Consider the following 15163-nt stretch of genomic DNA (forward strand, 5'->3'; position numbering starts at 1 on the left):
CAAACAACTCTCCTCCAGCCTCCAGCCTCCAGCCTCGAGCCAAGTGCAACACGCGCGCTAAGCGGCGCATTAAAAGGCCTCTCATGCATCGGGTGGGGAGTGGGGAGGGTATAGTACCTGGAGCACTCCGACCAGCAGATACTTCCTAATCAGATTCGAAATCAGATTCCAAATGCCCCATTCCATTGGTGGACTTGCTCGGAGCCATTCCAGTGCCATTCCGGAGGGAAAGTGCTTCGCTTCTTTCTCCTGCTGATGGCGTACATCCACACGCATATGTGTACTCGTAGCATACCCTCGAGGGTTCCCTCGACGAGCACTGGGTATAAGAATGGATTTGGTTGGCAGGCAGGCAGGCAGGCAAAAGCTTGCCACAAATGATGAAATGCTAAAATGCATCAAATGCAACACCAATGCCAGAGAGCAGGAAGGGTGTAAGGGGGGTGTTGCAAGCAGCAGTAGGCTGTGGTGCACAAGAGAGAGAGAACGGGGCGTAGGCAGGGCTTGAAGTGGGCGCTTGATTACAGTGAAATGCACTCAAAAGGGGCGAACGAAGCGATGCCGCCAGCGAATGCAATCGAATGTGCAACAACAGCAACAAGCACACACACACACACACACACACAGAGGCATATAGAAGGGAAAAAGGCTGCGCCAAAAAGTTCAACAAATTACATTTAAGTGACGCAAAAGTTAAGTGAAACTCATTGCGAGAATCGCGGCTAGCTGGGGCGAGAGAGAGGATGGGAAGGAGAACAAACAGGAGGAGGAGGGTGTGGGGAGGGGAGTCCAAGGGTTAGCTGCCACACTGCTGAGCTGAGTGCTTTGGCATGCCAAAAGTAGGCACTTGAACTGTTTCTGTGTTCTCGCACATTCGCCCACACACTTTCAGTTGTTTATGGGTTTGTGATGGCAGGGAATTTGCTTTCCATGGATTGCTCGGGGAAGGTGGAAGAGTTCATGGGAATATTTCGTAGAGAAATCGTTGAGAAATCTATCCACAGAGTGGACATACAGAGTGGATATACAAGCAGGAATCACAGACAAATCCATCTGCCGTCTGCCATATGGTAGCCCCATGATACATGGAACTTTTACTTAGACTTGGAGTCATACCAAGGAATGCCATTTCAAACAATTTAATTCTCTTCAAAATATATCATTTTACTCCACTAAATATCATTTTAATTTTAATTTCCTTTGCCCTGCCTCTTATTTACCTACCTACCTACCTCTCATTTACGAAGTCGTTAAAAATTTCTCAGTTTTTAGGAGCCAAATTGATTTCCAAATAATTAAAAAAAATAAACTTTGCATTTACATTTTTCGGAGTTTTTTTTTCTGCCACTTCAACACCCGAATCACACGACTCCTGCAGCGACTTTTGCTTGAAACTACTGGCTGCTGGCTGTCCGGGTACCTTGATGAGAGCCTTACAAGGGATGCATTCCACCAGCACAGCAGGCGTGGCAGACGCGCCTCCTTGGCCAGATCTGTTGGGCCAGTTCGTATTGGTGCTCGCGGCTAACTGTAAGACGATCAGCTTCATCTTCTTCAGAGCCCTCGTGGCTCGAGGCTCGAGTGGCTGACGTATCCCAGTTTCTGCTTCTGCCTGTCTCAGGGTATCGCAAGAGTGGAATAATCTGACTCGTATGAGTAGCCTCAATCTATGTACACCATGCCTCTCCGCACTGTACGATCACGAGGGCATGCCGCGCTCCCAGTGTCGGATATCAATGCCACGACATGGGAAGCAACGTTGACTGCTTGCCTGCATCCATCACTGCCACTTGGCGAGGATGAGGATGATGGCTGGCGACGTCTCTGGTTGTGCCTGGCTTCACTTGTGTTTTAGCCTCATTTGCCACATGGTTTCGCTTGTCTTGCCCCGTCTGGTTGCGTCTCGTATCACAGTCCTAAGCCCGCTCTATGCCTCGTCCTTTTCTGTGTGTTGTGTGAATTGTACGAATGGTTGTGTCTCTGTCTCTCTGTCTGTCTGTCTGCTTGTTGGTTTCCTGCACTAATGATGCATTCTCACTGGCAACACTGCAACGCTGCAACACTGCAACACTGCAACAGTGCAGCGGCAACAGCAATGGCAATAGCAACAAACGGCTTTCAGTGCGACTCTCGTGTTTTGTTGCGCCCCAGTTCACTTGAGTAAAATGCAATCTCCTCTCTCGACCAGCTTCCAGTGTCAGTTCCCTCTGCTGCTCCCTGCTCCCAGCTCCCTGCTCCCAGCACTCGTGGGAGCAGCCAACCAACCAACCCAACCGACAACCTTTATGCCATATGCATTTCATTCTCCCTGTGCCACTTCCTCTGCTGGCTCTCGCTCTCGCTCTCACTCCCTCTGGAACTAAATATGGCGCAAATTACCAAACTGTTCTCCTATTTTTTGTTGCCATTTAGAATACCCTAACCCAGGGGCATGAGAACTTTAAAGGGAGAGCAGCAGATCTTACAACAGATGTGCCTCAAAAGGTGAACTCTCAAAGCGAGTTCCCCTAATCTATTTCGTGGAATCAGTTAATGTTTTATATACTTAAATATGCAAACGAATGAGGAACTTTTCCATGTGCAAAATATGACAAGCTTTAATTCAGAGGGCGAATGAAATGACACACATTTCTGCCACTTTTATGGCGGAATCCGCAGCATTGAAGAGGAGATCACCAAGACCATATATTTCACTGCCATTTATTATGCTCTAAAGTGGCTAAGAAAGTTTTTAAAGTGGCAGCTGGGAATCGTATTTATTAATATTATTATTATATTATTTTTCATAGTCACACTTTAATATCCAGAGTGTGGAAAGGGGATCAAACCTACAGCGGCAGGGTAGCCGTATACTTCGATATGAAGTCTCTCACTCTCCCCCCTCTCTCTCTCTCTCTCTGTCTCTGTCTCTGTCGGACATGAATTGAAATTCGCTTTGGAGTTTCGTTTTTTTTTTTTCGGCTGCTGGCAGTAGATTTAAGCAAGAAAAATTGAGCAGCCAGCGATGTTGATGTTGATGCTAGCTGATGGAATCAGATTGCGAATCCTTTGGCGCAGCAGCGTCCGGTTAATTGAGCTCCCTGCGCCATGGAGCCTGCACCGTACACTTCTCAATTTATCTGCCAGTATTTGGTGCTGGTGTGGGGCAGCTTCTGGGGCTGGGATAAACACGTTGCGCAAAGAAATCGTTGCATAAATTAAGCCTTAATATCCTGACCCCATCGATGCCTGAGCAAACTGCGATAACGGGGACCGCTCAGCACAATGGAGTCGAAGCGGCTTCTGTTTCTCCCTTGCAACGATTACTCGCAGCTGTCAGCAGATTGCAATTTCAAGTACCTGAATGGAGACCCCCCCTGGATGCCGCCACCCCCCTGGACACATCACATCAGCAGTTCGCACGCCGCAATCCAATCTGAGTCCAGGTCCAAGTCCAACTCCAGATCGAGAATCGTTCAATTTTTCAGCGCCGACAAATGAATTTTTAAGGCCTTCTCCAAAAGGGTCTGGCCCGTGGCCAGTGACCACCAGTGACCAGTGACCAGTGACCAGTGGCCAGTGCCAAATTCCAAGATTTACGAGCATCTCCGAGGGGTTTTTCTCGACTCTTTTCTTTGGGCCAAAAATCAGACAACCTTGGCAAATTGACTTTTGCTTTTGGCCTGGATTTCCACTGCGTAAACTTGGCCCAAGTCACGAGTTCGCTGCCACCCACTGCGGATAATGCAGGCAACACACACAGACACACCTGCTGGATAATGGATAATGGAGAAGGGATAATGGATAATGGAGAAGGGACCTCCCCTCAGTGGCTAATCAATAAGCAATGCAACTATTTTGTTGGGAAGGGCCAAGATGTTGCCCCGTGTACGGCTGCCAGGGCTGCCCGGGCTGCCAGGGCTGCCTGGCGATGGGGGAAGGGGAGGGCAATAAATTAACTTAACTTTACTTTCGAGCAGACACCAAAGTGGGTGGCCCGTCAAATTAGGTTAAGCTGACACAAAAGCAAACAAAAACAACAAAAAAAAACAAACAGAAAGAAACATGGAAAAACGATAAAGAGATACACAAAAAAAAAACAAAAACAAAACCAAAACCAAACTAAATTAAAATATTTTGCATGAGCTGCCAAGGGCCCCCAGGGATGGGGGTGGGAGGGTTAGCATGGCAGCCAGCGAATAAAAAGAAGTGGACAAAAAATAACACGAAAGTAAAAAAATGAAACACAAAATGACGCAAAGAATTTATCAAACATCCGCTTCCGGCGAAATGGCGTTGACAACATGGAAGAGGAAGCGGCTGGAACGGAACGGAATGGGATGGGATGGAGCGGAACGAGAGCATGGAATGGAATGGAGTGGAGTGGGAGGTGTCGCTGCCAATTTACAGCAGCCGCCGGGCATAAAAACGACAGCGTTGGAATGTAGGGAACAAAGAGGAATACAGAAAAATGGGGCAGACGAGAAGAGGGGAAGAGGAAAAGCGGGACAGTGCGACACAAATAGAAAGAGAAATAGCCCAGCCTCGTGCCAGGCAGAGTCATGAATGCAGACAAAGCAAATTGTTTATTGTTTCATAATTGAAGCCAAGAGGCTGCCTGACCTCATGCGCCCCACCATCCTCCATCCTCTCTGCCACTGCATGGCCACAGGGACACGAAAACGTTATTGTTTCGCATGGGGGCGCACACGGCTCAGACTGAAGCGTAATTAGAAATAACTTTAAAAGACTGCTGAAGGCAGCCCAAATAGAGTAAAATCCGTGCTCATATTTTATCAGACTTGCGCGAATATTTCGTTTCACATTTTGCAAGTACTCGTGGCATAATCGGCTTTAAGCAAAGCCCCCTCCCTCCTGTACTCAATTTCACTGGTTAAACGCGGCTCTCCCTTACCTGTACCGAACACCACACCCCTCCAGCCCTGCCCCCCTTGCAGCTTCCTCGACAAACTTTGTTAATTGCCTTAATGCAAATAAATTCCGCTTGGAAGGAGGCCCGGGGGAAAAAAAAACATGCACAACAAAAGCATTTTATCAGAGCCATTTAAAATGATTTCCAAGAATGCCCCGGGCCCTCCGCCAGCCCATGCCACGGCCACGTGGGGGACCCATCTGGCAAGGGTCTCATCTCTGGATTGGAAGCCACATCAATTTGGGTCCAAACAGCTGTTCAAATCCAAGGCCAAAGCGAGCAGAAGATAAACAGGCATAGGGCAAGGGAGGAGCGTGAGGGAGAGAGAGAGAGAGAGGGAGAGGGAGAGGAAGAGCTAGAGCGATAGGAGAAACAAAAACTTCATTAAGCTGCGTAACAATAACATTCATTCTCATGCTCATTCACACTCCCCTCTCTCTCTTACACTGAAACACACACACACGGGGGGGGAGGGGGTGTGGCTAAGGAGCGAAAGATTTATATAAGCATTTTACACCTGTGGCATCTCTTTTTAGGCACTCCCCCCACCCACAAACAGCAGCAGCAAACCAGCGCGAAGCCCAGCCAAACAAACATTCAATGGATATGGAAAACTGCTGAGCTGGCATCCATTCACTGCCCCACCCACTACCAGTCCCAGCCCCCTGGTTATGTGAGGTGTGTGTGTGCGTGCAAACAAGCTGAAAATTCATTAAACTCGAGCAATAAATTCTTTTAATTGTTTTCCTTGGCATTCATCCCATCATCCCATGCTACATACACCACTTGACGACGACCTCCACTCCACTCCACTCATTTCGTTTCGTTTATTTTTTATTTTATTATTTTTCTTCCTTTTTTGCATTTACTGTGTAGCTCTTTTCTTTGGCAGCGAAACTCCTCCTGCTGCTGCTGCTGCTCTGGCTGCTGCTCTGACTGCTCGTTTTGCTGCCTTTATGTTGTCCGGATTCCAGGAGTATTTCCATTGGCAACATTTTAATGTTTTACGTGATATGTTTGGCATGTCTTTGACGTGGTCGCAACACGTCCCACACACCCACCAGGCGGCCTCCCTCCCAAACCACTATGGGAGAGTGAGAGAGCGGGAGGAAGACTGAACTGTCATTAATTCTTTTCAATTTACCAAAAATAAGAGGATGAAACAGTTGCCAAAGAAGCAAAATGTAGCAGTAGCAGCAGCAGCAGCAGCCGCTGTAGCATCAGCAACTGTTGTAGCAACTGTACCTGCTAATGAGGCGACAGTACGTACAGTTTCGGCTGCCGACAAAACTTTGACAGTTGCATCATTAATACCTTGAGGGGCTGGGACTGCGACAGCCACTGCCACTGCCACTGTGGCTGTGGCTGGGAGTACAAGCATAATGAATTGACAGCCTTGTCAGGAACCCACAACTAATGGCTCTCCCCTTCTCTCTTCCACTTGCAGGTGTCTACGGCATCGACCTGTTTCATGTTGTAATTCGAGGACTTTCGGTAAGTTTCAATCATCCCAAAAGACAAACAACAGCCTGGGGCCAGCTAGCAAGGAGTACTTCGCCATTGCGAAAGTATCTGGTATCTTTTAGTTGATTTGTTGCATTCTCTGGGCGGCGGGCTTTCCCTGTCTGTCCGTCCGTCCGTCTGTCTGTCTGTCTGTCTGTCTGTCTGTGTGTGGCTACACAAAGTTTGAAGGTAGCTGCAACATCGAACGACGGATAGCACTGATTTTGTACTCCAGCTGCAACGGCAACGGCAACAGCAACAGAAACGGGCAGCGAAAAGTTTCGATACAGTTTTGAGGTCAATTTGCCGGAGAAATGGAGCGGGCACTACGCTCGCAGTTCTCGAGTTAAGTTACACAAATCTCTGCACCTGCCTCCCCCGCTCACTGTCCCACTCCCTCTCTCTTTCTGTGGGTAAAAGATTAGCGGACATTGTTGGGTTACGCTACACGTAAATTGAGAAAAAGTTTTTGTTTTGTGGCTGCCAAACTGAAAATAAATTAAAGTTACCATTCGGGAAATCAGCCGCACTAAAGATGAACACTTTAAGCCATCGAGGGGGGTGGAAATCTCACTCGACCAACGGGGGTTCAAAGTTGAAGCCTTTGAAAGCTTTGCACTTAATTTTACTCAGTTTAAGCAGTCCACAAACCGAGAGGAAACACCGGAAACACTCGGACTTGCCCCATTCATAATTATGTACAACACCTACACCTACACCTACACCTCAACATATAAGAGATTAAAACCCGCTTATAGCTATCATCAAAGAGGGGGCATCAGGCTGATCAGAATTTTCACTAAAAAATAATCACATCATGAAAATGAGACCCACAAATGCAGACAACATTTAATGACCCATTTACACCGGTAGATAAGTAAATAGAAAATCCCAAAAGATACACACACACAGAAATATACATGTGGTATGTGTAATGAATGACGTGGGAAGCCACAGAGATCAGCAGAGTCTGTAAAGTTAACAGAGCCTCGAACAGAACGCATAACAGAACGCATAAAAGAACCCCTAACAGAACGAATAACAGAACGCATAAAAGAACCCATAACAGAACGAATAACAGAACGCATAAAAGAACGATTAACAGATCGGACAACATAACGGATAACAGAACGCATAACAGAACGCATATCAGAACGCATTACAGAAAGAGAGACTAGCAGCGGCCGTCGAACAAAGAGAGGAGCAAACAAAACCTCCAAGATCGATGCAATTTAACTGCCAAATTTCTCTCCCCAAAAACACGCAAAAATACGAGCGCAAGCACACAAAATTGTATGCTCAAATTAAAGCACATACCCATTGTAACCAGAGCAAATGTCAAATAATACTACGAATAAAGAACTCTGAGAAAATTCATTCCGAAGGAACTGAGACCGAACTCAATTGGATTTGCACTCATTTAGCAAAAGTTACTTACGAGTTCGAGTGTCTGCTCAGATTTGCGAAGAGTTGTTCTCTATGTAGAGCAGCAGCATCCTGCCATGTGCTGAGAGTTGGTTCGGGGATGTGTCCGTGTCAGAGGACACAAATTAAAGTGCTCCTTCGGACGCGTGTCACAGGTGCCAGAGGATTGGCCCAGGATGTCTTAATCAGTTGCAACGGACACAAGCAGGCGTGTGCCACAATCCTTGACAATTCTCTATCTCTCTCTCTCTGTCTCTCTCTCTCTTCCTACTCAGAGGCTGAGGGGCATATGTTGGGGCGTCTCTGTACACCTGCAGTGGCCAGGGCTTAAGTCAATGCCAATATATTAAACTTATTGTGCATGGCATGCGACATAGTGGCCCATGGCCAGTGGCCCGTGGCCCGTAGCCCGTCGCCCCACCCCAAAGCTTTGGGGCATTGCCCAGTGGCCATGCTGCACTTCCGGCTGCTGGCTGTCGTCCTTGCGGCAACGTTTGACATTTCGCCAGCGCCGGAGCTACTTCTTCCCCATTGCCCCTGCGAGCATCTCGCTCCACTTGGTTTCTGTGCCAGTCCTTCGCCGTGCACATCCTCTCCGTGCCTGATCCCCCGCCCCTTCTGTGCCAACTATGGCTCTGCTGCTCGTCCTTGTCGCTGTTCATTTCAGGAAATGCATTTCGTCAGCGTTGAATGAAAACGAAATTGCCAATTTCAATGAGGATGAAAAGAGGAAGAAACAGAAGGCAGGTGCCATGTGCCATGTGGCATGTGGCAGGAGCAGCAGCAGAAGCAGGAGCAGCAGAAAACACGCGATAGGTGGAGCTACTCAGCCTCAGGATGCTGCAGGCTCAATCAGACAGTCAATGCGATGCTGCTGCTGCTGCTGTGATTTTCTCGCCTTCTCGACGGTGGAGTCGACTGGCCTGGCCTGGCCTGGCGCACACACGGTTCCCCCCACACAGACAGAAAGCCCAAAATTTGACACACAAAATTCGCATAGAAAATTCGCCAAGGAGTAGAAGGAGTTGCAAGAACAGCGGGAAGTGCGAGTGCGAGTGCGAGCACGATATTCGATGCAGATCAACGATTACGTTGCCAGCGACGTGACCAAATGCAGCGAAGGAAATTCAGGAAAATGCATTACCAAAGCATTATCCATGCAGTTAGCAGTTATGAGGCGCCACTGCGTAAATCAACTCGAACGAACACGCTCAATATCCAAGCAAATGAAAGCCAAACAAGGGGAAGAAACAGTTTACTCTTACTTAAGCAGCCAAAGGCGCGAAAGGCAGTACCAAGGCGACGCTCGCACCTCCGCCACAAGCAGCCCCTCAGCCATTGGCAATCCAAACAAAAGCCGTGGAAAATTATGTCAATGGCAGTGGCAGCTCCTTGCTCTGTTTCCACTCTCCGCCCAACTGGTTGCTCCGTCTGGTTGCTCCTCCATTTCCTTTCTTGGTGCTGCTGCTGCTGCTGATGCCATTATCGCCAGCTTTTGCCACGTTCCAGTCAAGCCAAAGCCCCCACACAGAACCCGTAACCCACCCCTCTCTCTCTCTCTCACTCTCGAACACCTCCTGTTAACCCGTAAGCGGAATGCGTTCGTCGTTGCCGTCGTTGCCGTTGTTGCCTATCAAAACCAAAATTGAATACAAAAATCTCATCAAAAATCGATTAGAGCTGTGTGGTGGCTGCTACAAAGGGGGCAAGGAATGGTAAGGGTGGAGTGAGTGGCGGTGGAGAGAGCGAGGAATGAGGGCTCGAACTATGGAGTTGAGAAGTGACATCGGTAGATGGCAGCCAAGTATTTTATATGGCAGAAGGCCGCCGCACAGCGCAGCACAGCACAGCCACACCCACCGAGAATCGTGTTAATAAACGAGTTTTGCCGCCAGGATTGTGGCACTGCCATCCGTGCCGTACTCGATCCACCTGCTTCACGTGCTCCTGCTCCTGCAACAGCTCCGGATCCGGCTCCATTGCTTGTGCTCCTTGTGTTGGCATCATCGTTCCGGCCAATTCGCGTTGAAAGCAGCAAGTGGATTGAATAAATAACGCCGCCAAATGCAATTTGGGAAATTAAAACCAAAGTAGTGAAAACTTTAGTCAGTCGCCCCCTTCCCCTTACCACACTCTCCAAAATTGAAACGAACTATTTCTGTGGCGCCATCTTTAACCAAAAATCCAATTTCACCACCTCCTCCCCCCTAGCATTGCTAACCCTCTGGGTGGAGGGGCCCATTGTCAGTCGCATTATCAGCGACAGGAATCATTTTTCCTGGTTTTTGGGGTAAACTTTCCACTCCTAACGACACCCAACGATGAAAATGATGATGATTATGATGCAAAGGAGAAGGAGCAGCAAAATCATGCGCCACATCAAATTGCAGAGAGAGAGAGAGGGAGAGAGAGGGGGAGAGAGCCAAGTGTTCATTTGTAAAATTAATAAAAATAGTTTTCCACTCGGTTTGCCCCAACCCCCCCAAACCCCACCCAAAACCCCCTCTGATGGAATTCACTTTCGAAACTGAAAGAAGGAAACTTTGTCTCTCCCCCAATAACCCCCCCCCCCCCCACCATGGGGCCTTAATGAATATGAATGAGAAAGTGTGGCCGAAAACTTCAGCTTCAGCCTTGAACAACATCGATTGCAGTCCGGGGTTTCCCATACATATATACATACATACATACATGCATACATACATACATTCACATATGTACATATGTATGTACTTATGTATATTCCAAATAATTCTTTGAGTTGATTGTAGCCACAGAAACCCTTTTCAATTTCCATTGGCTGCGGTTTATTAGAGCTGGGCACGAGGGGTGGAATTCCCGGAGTTTTGTTTGAGTTGGATTATTCCAAAATTAGTGACAAAATATTGGATAGAAAAGAGAGTCAAAATACAGGAAAATATATACCCTATACACCACCTTATACTCTACCCACCCCGCATAGATTGAGGGTGGCGTAGCCATGCCACATTGGATGTCCTTGGATTAGATGTCATCTTCTGCATGTTATTTGCTGGCCTGTCCACCAGTTTAAATGTGCCATCATGACCCTTCCTTGGGACATGTGTACATGCCACACACAGCGCTGGCCCTGCCCCTGTCCCTGTCCTCCTTCTGCCTCTCCACTGTGTGTGTGTGTGTGCTATATTCAGCATTTACCAATGTACACAAAAGGCGAAAGCAAAATGTGTTTTGTCAGTGACATGGAAATCAACTGAAGCGACGTGCGCGATTTACGGGCCAGGAGTAGAATTCGTAGGGCTGAATTGGTAGGGGGATTGCTGCCCGGGCAGCTGAAGATTGTGGATTGGTTTTGGTATTGGTATTGGAGGGCGGGGGGGATTGGCTGGGTGTCTCGATAAACTGTTTGACGCACACACAAGGACACACAGGGGGACACACTGGGGGACACACTGGGACACAGGGACAGGCACATGTGTCCGCGCCCACTTCCGCATACAAGAGGGCGGCGAGGACAACTCAATTAAGCATGCACAATGCACACGAATTTCGACTTGTTCGCCGCCCAATTCCCCCAGTGGCAGTGGCAGTGCAAGCGCCGATACCCTACCCTGCTCATACTTCTTGCCATCCTGGGGGGGGAAACATTTTCAATGCATGCTGCATCCGAGAGATCCAAATAAATGCACAGAAATTGTAGAAAATATCGCAATGTACGGATAAAAATATGTAGAAGGAAAAATGGTTTGCTGGAGGGGGGCTGGTGCGGGCTGTGGGGTTCAAATAAAAATTGTTTTATATTTTAGTCACATAAATATCCATTGATTTTTTTTTATTTTTGTCTGTTGTTGCGCCACCAGTTCCCAGCAGTTCTTGTTTTTTTTTCGTACGTGTCTCTGAGTTGGGGGGGGGGGGGCGGGTCTTTAATTCGTAAGCTTCCGGCAAACGGAAAACGCCAACGGGGCAACTTGACAGCCGTACAGATGGCAGCCGATAGACGCCATCGAATCGCAGGACTCATTGCACTCGGTGCAAAGTGCGAAAGTTGCGGTTAGCCCGCAGATGGCTGTGGGATAACTGAGAGCCAGTAAAATGTGCGAAAAGAGAAGCCCATCGTGCCGACTGCTCTACGATTTTATTGGCATTTTTCTTTAAGTTTTCCACCAAGAAAAGTTGAAACAAAAATAACTTGAAGAACTCAAAAGAATTTGGTCTCTTTGGAAGTGAGCGAAAATTGAGTAAAAAATATTTGGAAAATATTTGGAAAATATTTCAAACTTGAAGCGATCTTTGGGCAGGACTTTTGCCTTTTGCTTTTTGGCTGCAACAAAATTAACTATGTGAAAGTGTATCTGTATCTGTCCCAGTTCAATACCCAGTCCGAATGGAACCCAATCGCTGTCATTGCTTCAGGGAGGGAATGGGTGGGTGGCAGAACCATTTGCCCGACAAATGACATAGCAATGGAATTGGAAATAAATAAGGGGGCCCGACCTTTGACGCCTGTTTGGCATTGCCTGCTGCTATCTTCACTTCCAATTCCACGTGCCACCCACCCCTTGCCAACCCACCGCTTCGTGGGCGGGTGACCTTCCTGCTGTCTGCCCCCCCCCCCCCCTTATCACCACTCCACACTTCCCACTCGCCACTGTTTGTTTGCTTAATAAATGAATGTGGAAAGTGCTCGGAATGTTTTTCCTTTTGCCCGCTTTTTGCTGCTGCTTTTCACCGTTCTCCCTGCTCTCCCTGCTTTTTGCTCCGCAGCTTTTCTCTTCCCCACCTTACTCTCTGCTCTGCTCTCTCTCTCTCTCTCTGCTCTCTGCTCTCTGTGTGGTTTCTATTCTGGTCTGCAGAGAGCTCCCTCTGCATCATTTGATCAGAACTCCAATTGCGGACTTAAGCGTGGCATTTTGTTTGGCATTTTGTTGGTTTTTATTTTTATTTTTATTTTATTTTATTTTTAATATTGATTTATCGGTATTGCGCATTGTGCATGAAGTTAACCGCAATATTTGACCTAACCCCACGCGCTCCACCCCCGAATCCATCCCCGAATCCATCACCGAAAGCGACTTTCCCTCCTTTTTTGCTTTCTCTGCTTTCTCTGCTTTCCCTGCCCAGGCTAATGCTATTTATCTTACTGTGCGTGGAGTTTTTGGGCTCTGTCTCTCTTTGTCTCTCTGTCTCCCTTTCTCTTTGTCTCCCCTCCTTTGTCGCTCTGTCTGGAGCTTCCCTCTGCCTTGCTGGCGTTATCAATCAATGGAAATCGATTTGTTGAGCACAATCAACGAGGGGGCGGCACCCCAGCACCCCACACCCAACACCCTCACACAAACAAGAACCCAACCCCTCCCCTCCCCTCTCCACCACTCCCCTCCCCCCACCACCATGCACTTGGGCATGCCGCGCCCAACCCTCTTAACACTTAAGTAGGCAGCATTCTCCTGATACCCATCGTCCTCGTTCTCGTGCCCGTTCATTGAACTCTATCTACCTATCTGTTGTGTACCTTGCAGCCAGCCCCGCAAACACCCCACAGCCAGGGCTGGGTGGCCTTTGCCTTTGCCTTTGTCATATCATTTTCGGGGGGGTGACTCTGTCTGTTACCCACCCGGCCGTAGCGGGGAGGGGCGGGTAGGGTGCATGGGCTCTAAAAATAAAAGTTTTGTTGGGCTGTGCGCAGCTTAGGCGAAACTAATTTGCCAAGCAACAAACTGATACGGAAAAGCGGAAAAGCCGGAAAAGGAAAAGGAAACTAGTCCCCCCCCCCCGCCACGAGGCTTACCCACTGGCGACTCTGACTGTGACTCATCGATGACGTTGTGCGGACGCTGCCAATCAGCCCCCAAAAGCCTCACCCAATTTCAGGGACCAACCACTTGACTCTGACTCAGACTCTGACTCAGATTCTGACTCAGATTCTGACTCAGACCCAATCCCAGTTCGCAGTTCGCAGTTCCCAGTTCTCAGGCTAACCGAAAAGCATAATTGAGCCGCGTTGTCGCCGCTCTGAGCCCAATGTTGTTGCCGGCTTAGCGCTAAACGTTTTGTGGTCCAAGTCCGCCCCACACTCCACACAACCTACGGGCCCTGTCACTCCTGCCACACACACATCAGGCGCCAAATGAGGCGCCAACTGTTGCTAGATGGGGGGGCATACATAAGTCAGGAGGCGGTGCGTGGTGGCTGTTGGGGTGGCGTTGGCGTTGGCTTTGGCTTTGGCGACCACCTTAATGACCATAATCCCCGCTCATAAAGTATGCAACGGGTCGCTGGAACAGCCAGTGGCAGTGGCAGTGGAAGCAGTGGCAGGGGCGCAAACATCCATGGCCATGGGTCTTAAGTTATTAAGCGCATTTAGTGGTAGATTGGAAAATACTTATCCAAATTGAGTTGGCTGCCCCAGACAGAGTCGCCCGCTGAGCCATGCCATATGGCTATCATGATAAGGGGTGGGTAGGGGGAGTGGCTACTGCCAGCTCATCTTTCTTTCTGGCCTGGCCTGGCCTGACACTCTTGGCCCAATTTGTCTTTGCCTTCACTGGCAGTCGCAGTCCCAGTCACAGCCCCCACAGCCACTTGGCAACTGCAGGCGATTGCCAGTGCCTTCAGCTGCATAAATCTTGCAAATCCAAAAGTTATCAGTACGTCTGCATTGCTGCCAGGCGAGGCCACACCAGGCCAGACCAGGCCAGACTCTATTCTCTTTTCTCTATCCTGACCAGAAGGCAACTGCCAACTGGGGGAAGTGGCAACAATTTCGGCTGCTGCTTCCGGGGCTGGCTGCTCTTGCTGCTGTTGCTGCTGCCTCTTGCTTATGCGGCGAATGTTGCCATGCTCATATATCTTGCTGCCTTCTTCGCCAACGTCTTTATGCCACTGAAATCGGAGAAAACGCTGCCCAACGTTAGGCACTTTGGTGTCGAAACATTGCATACCCTCTTCCGCACAGCTTATCGAAATTATCGTTCCCATTATGAGCTCTCCGATGAGCTCTGCTCAGTGGGGAAATTCGCTAAATTTAATTCAGGTCTGGCAGTGAGATTAATGCTGGCATGGGCCAAGGGGTATGCCGAGTGCTGAGAGTGGTAGATCGGACAAGGAGCTGCGCATTGTTGCTGGCCCCGTTCTGGCCACATCCTCCCACTTGGCTGATGGTGCCGCTGGTGGCGGTGACGTTGACATTTTGAGTGTCATTTTGTTGGCTGCTCTGCTCTGCTCTGTTCTGTTCCACTGGTTGGTTGGTTGGTGGTGGGTACGATCCGTCTTGGCCAGCTTTCGTGGAGTTTATTCAGCTTGGGTTTGTTCGGGCTTGCTTTGGCACGCCACGCCACGCAATGCTCC

The 15163-nt window shown here is 48.8% G+C and overlaps 1 protein-coding gene across 1 annotated transcript in view; it reads left to right on the plus strand.

The window, feature by feature from the left end:
- LOC111066338 overlaps window positions 1-15163 on the plus strand; it is an 81600-nt gene that overhangs the window by 46432 nt on the left and 20005 nt on the right. Inside the window, 1 exon segment of the mRNA XM_041591937.1 lies at window positions 6360-6406. The gene's annotated coding sequence lies outside the window, so the exon portion shown is untranslated.

Source organism: Drosophila obscura, unplaced genomic scaffold (assembly GCF_018151105.1).
Source record: "Drosophila obscura isolate BZ-5 IFL unplaced genomic scaffold, ASM1815110v1 contig_165, whole genome shotgun sequence".
Lineage (NCBI taxonomy): Eukaryota > Metazoa > Arthropoda > Insecta > Diptera > Drosophilidae > Drosophila > Drosophila obscura.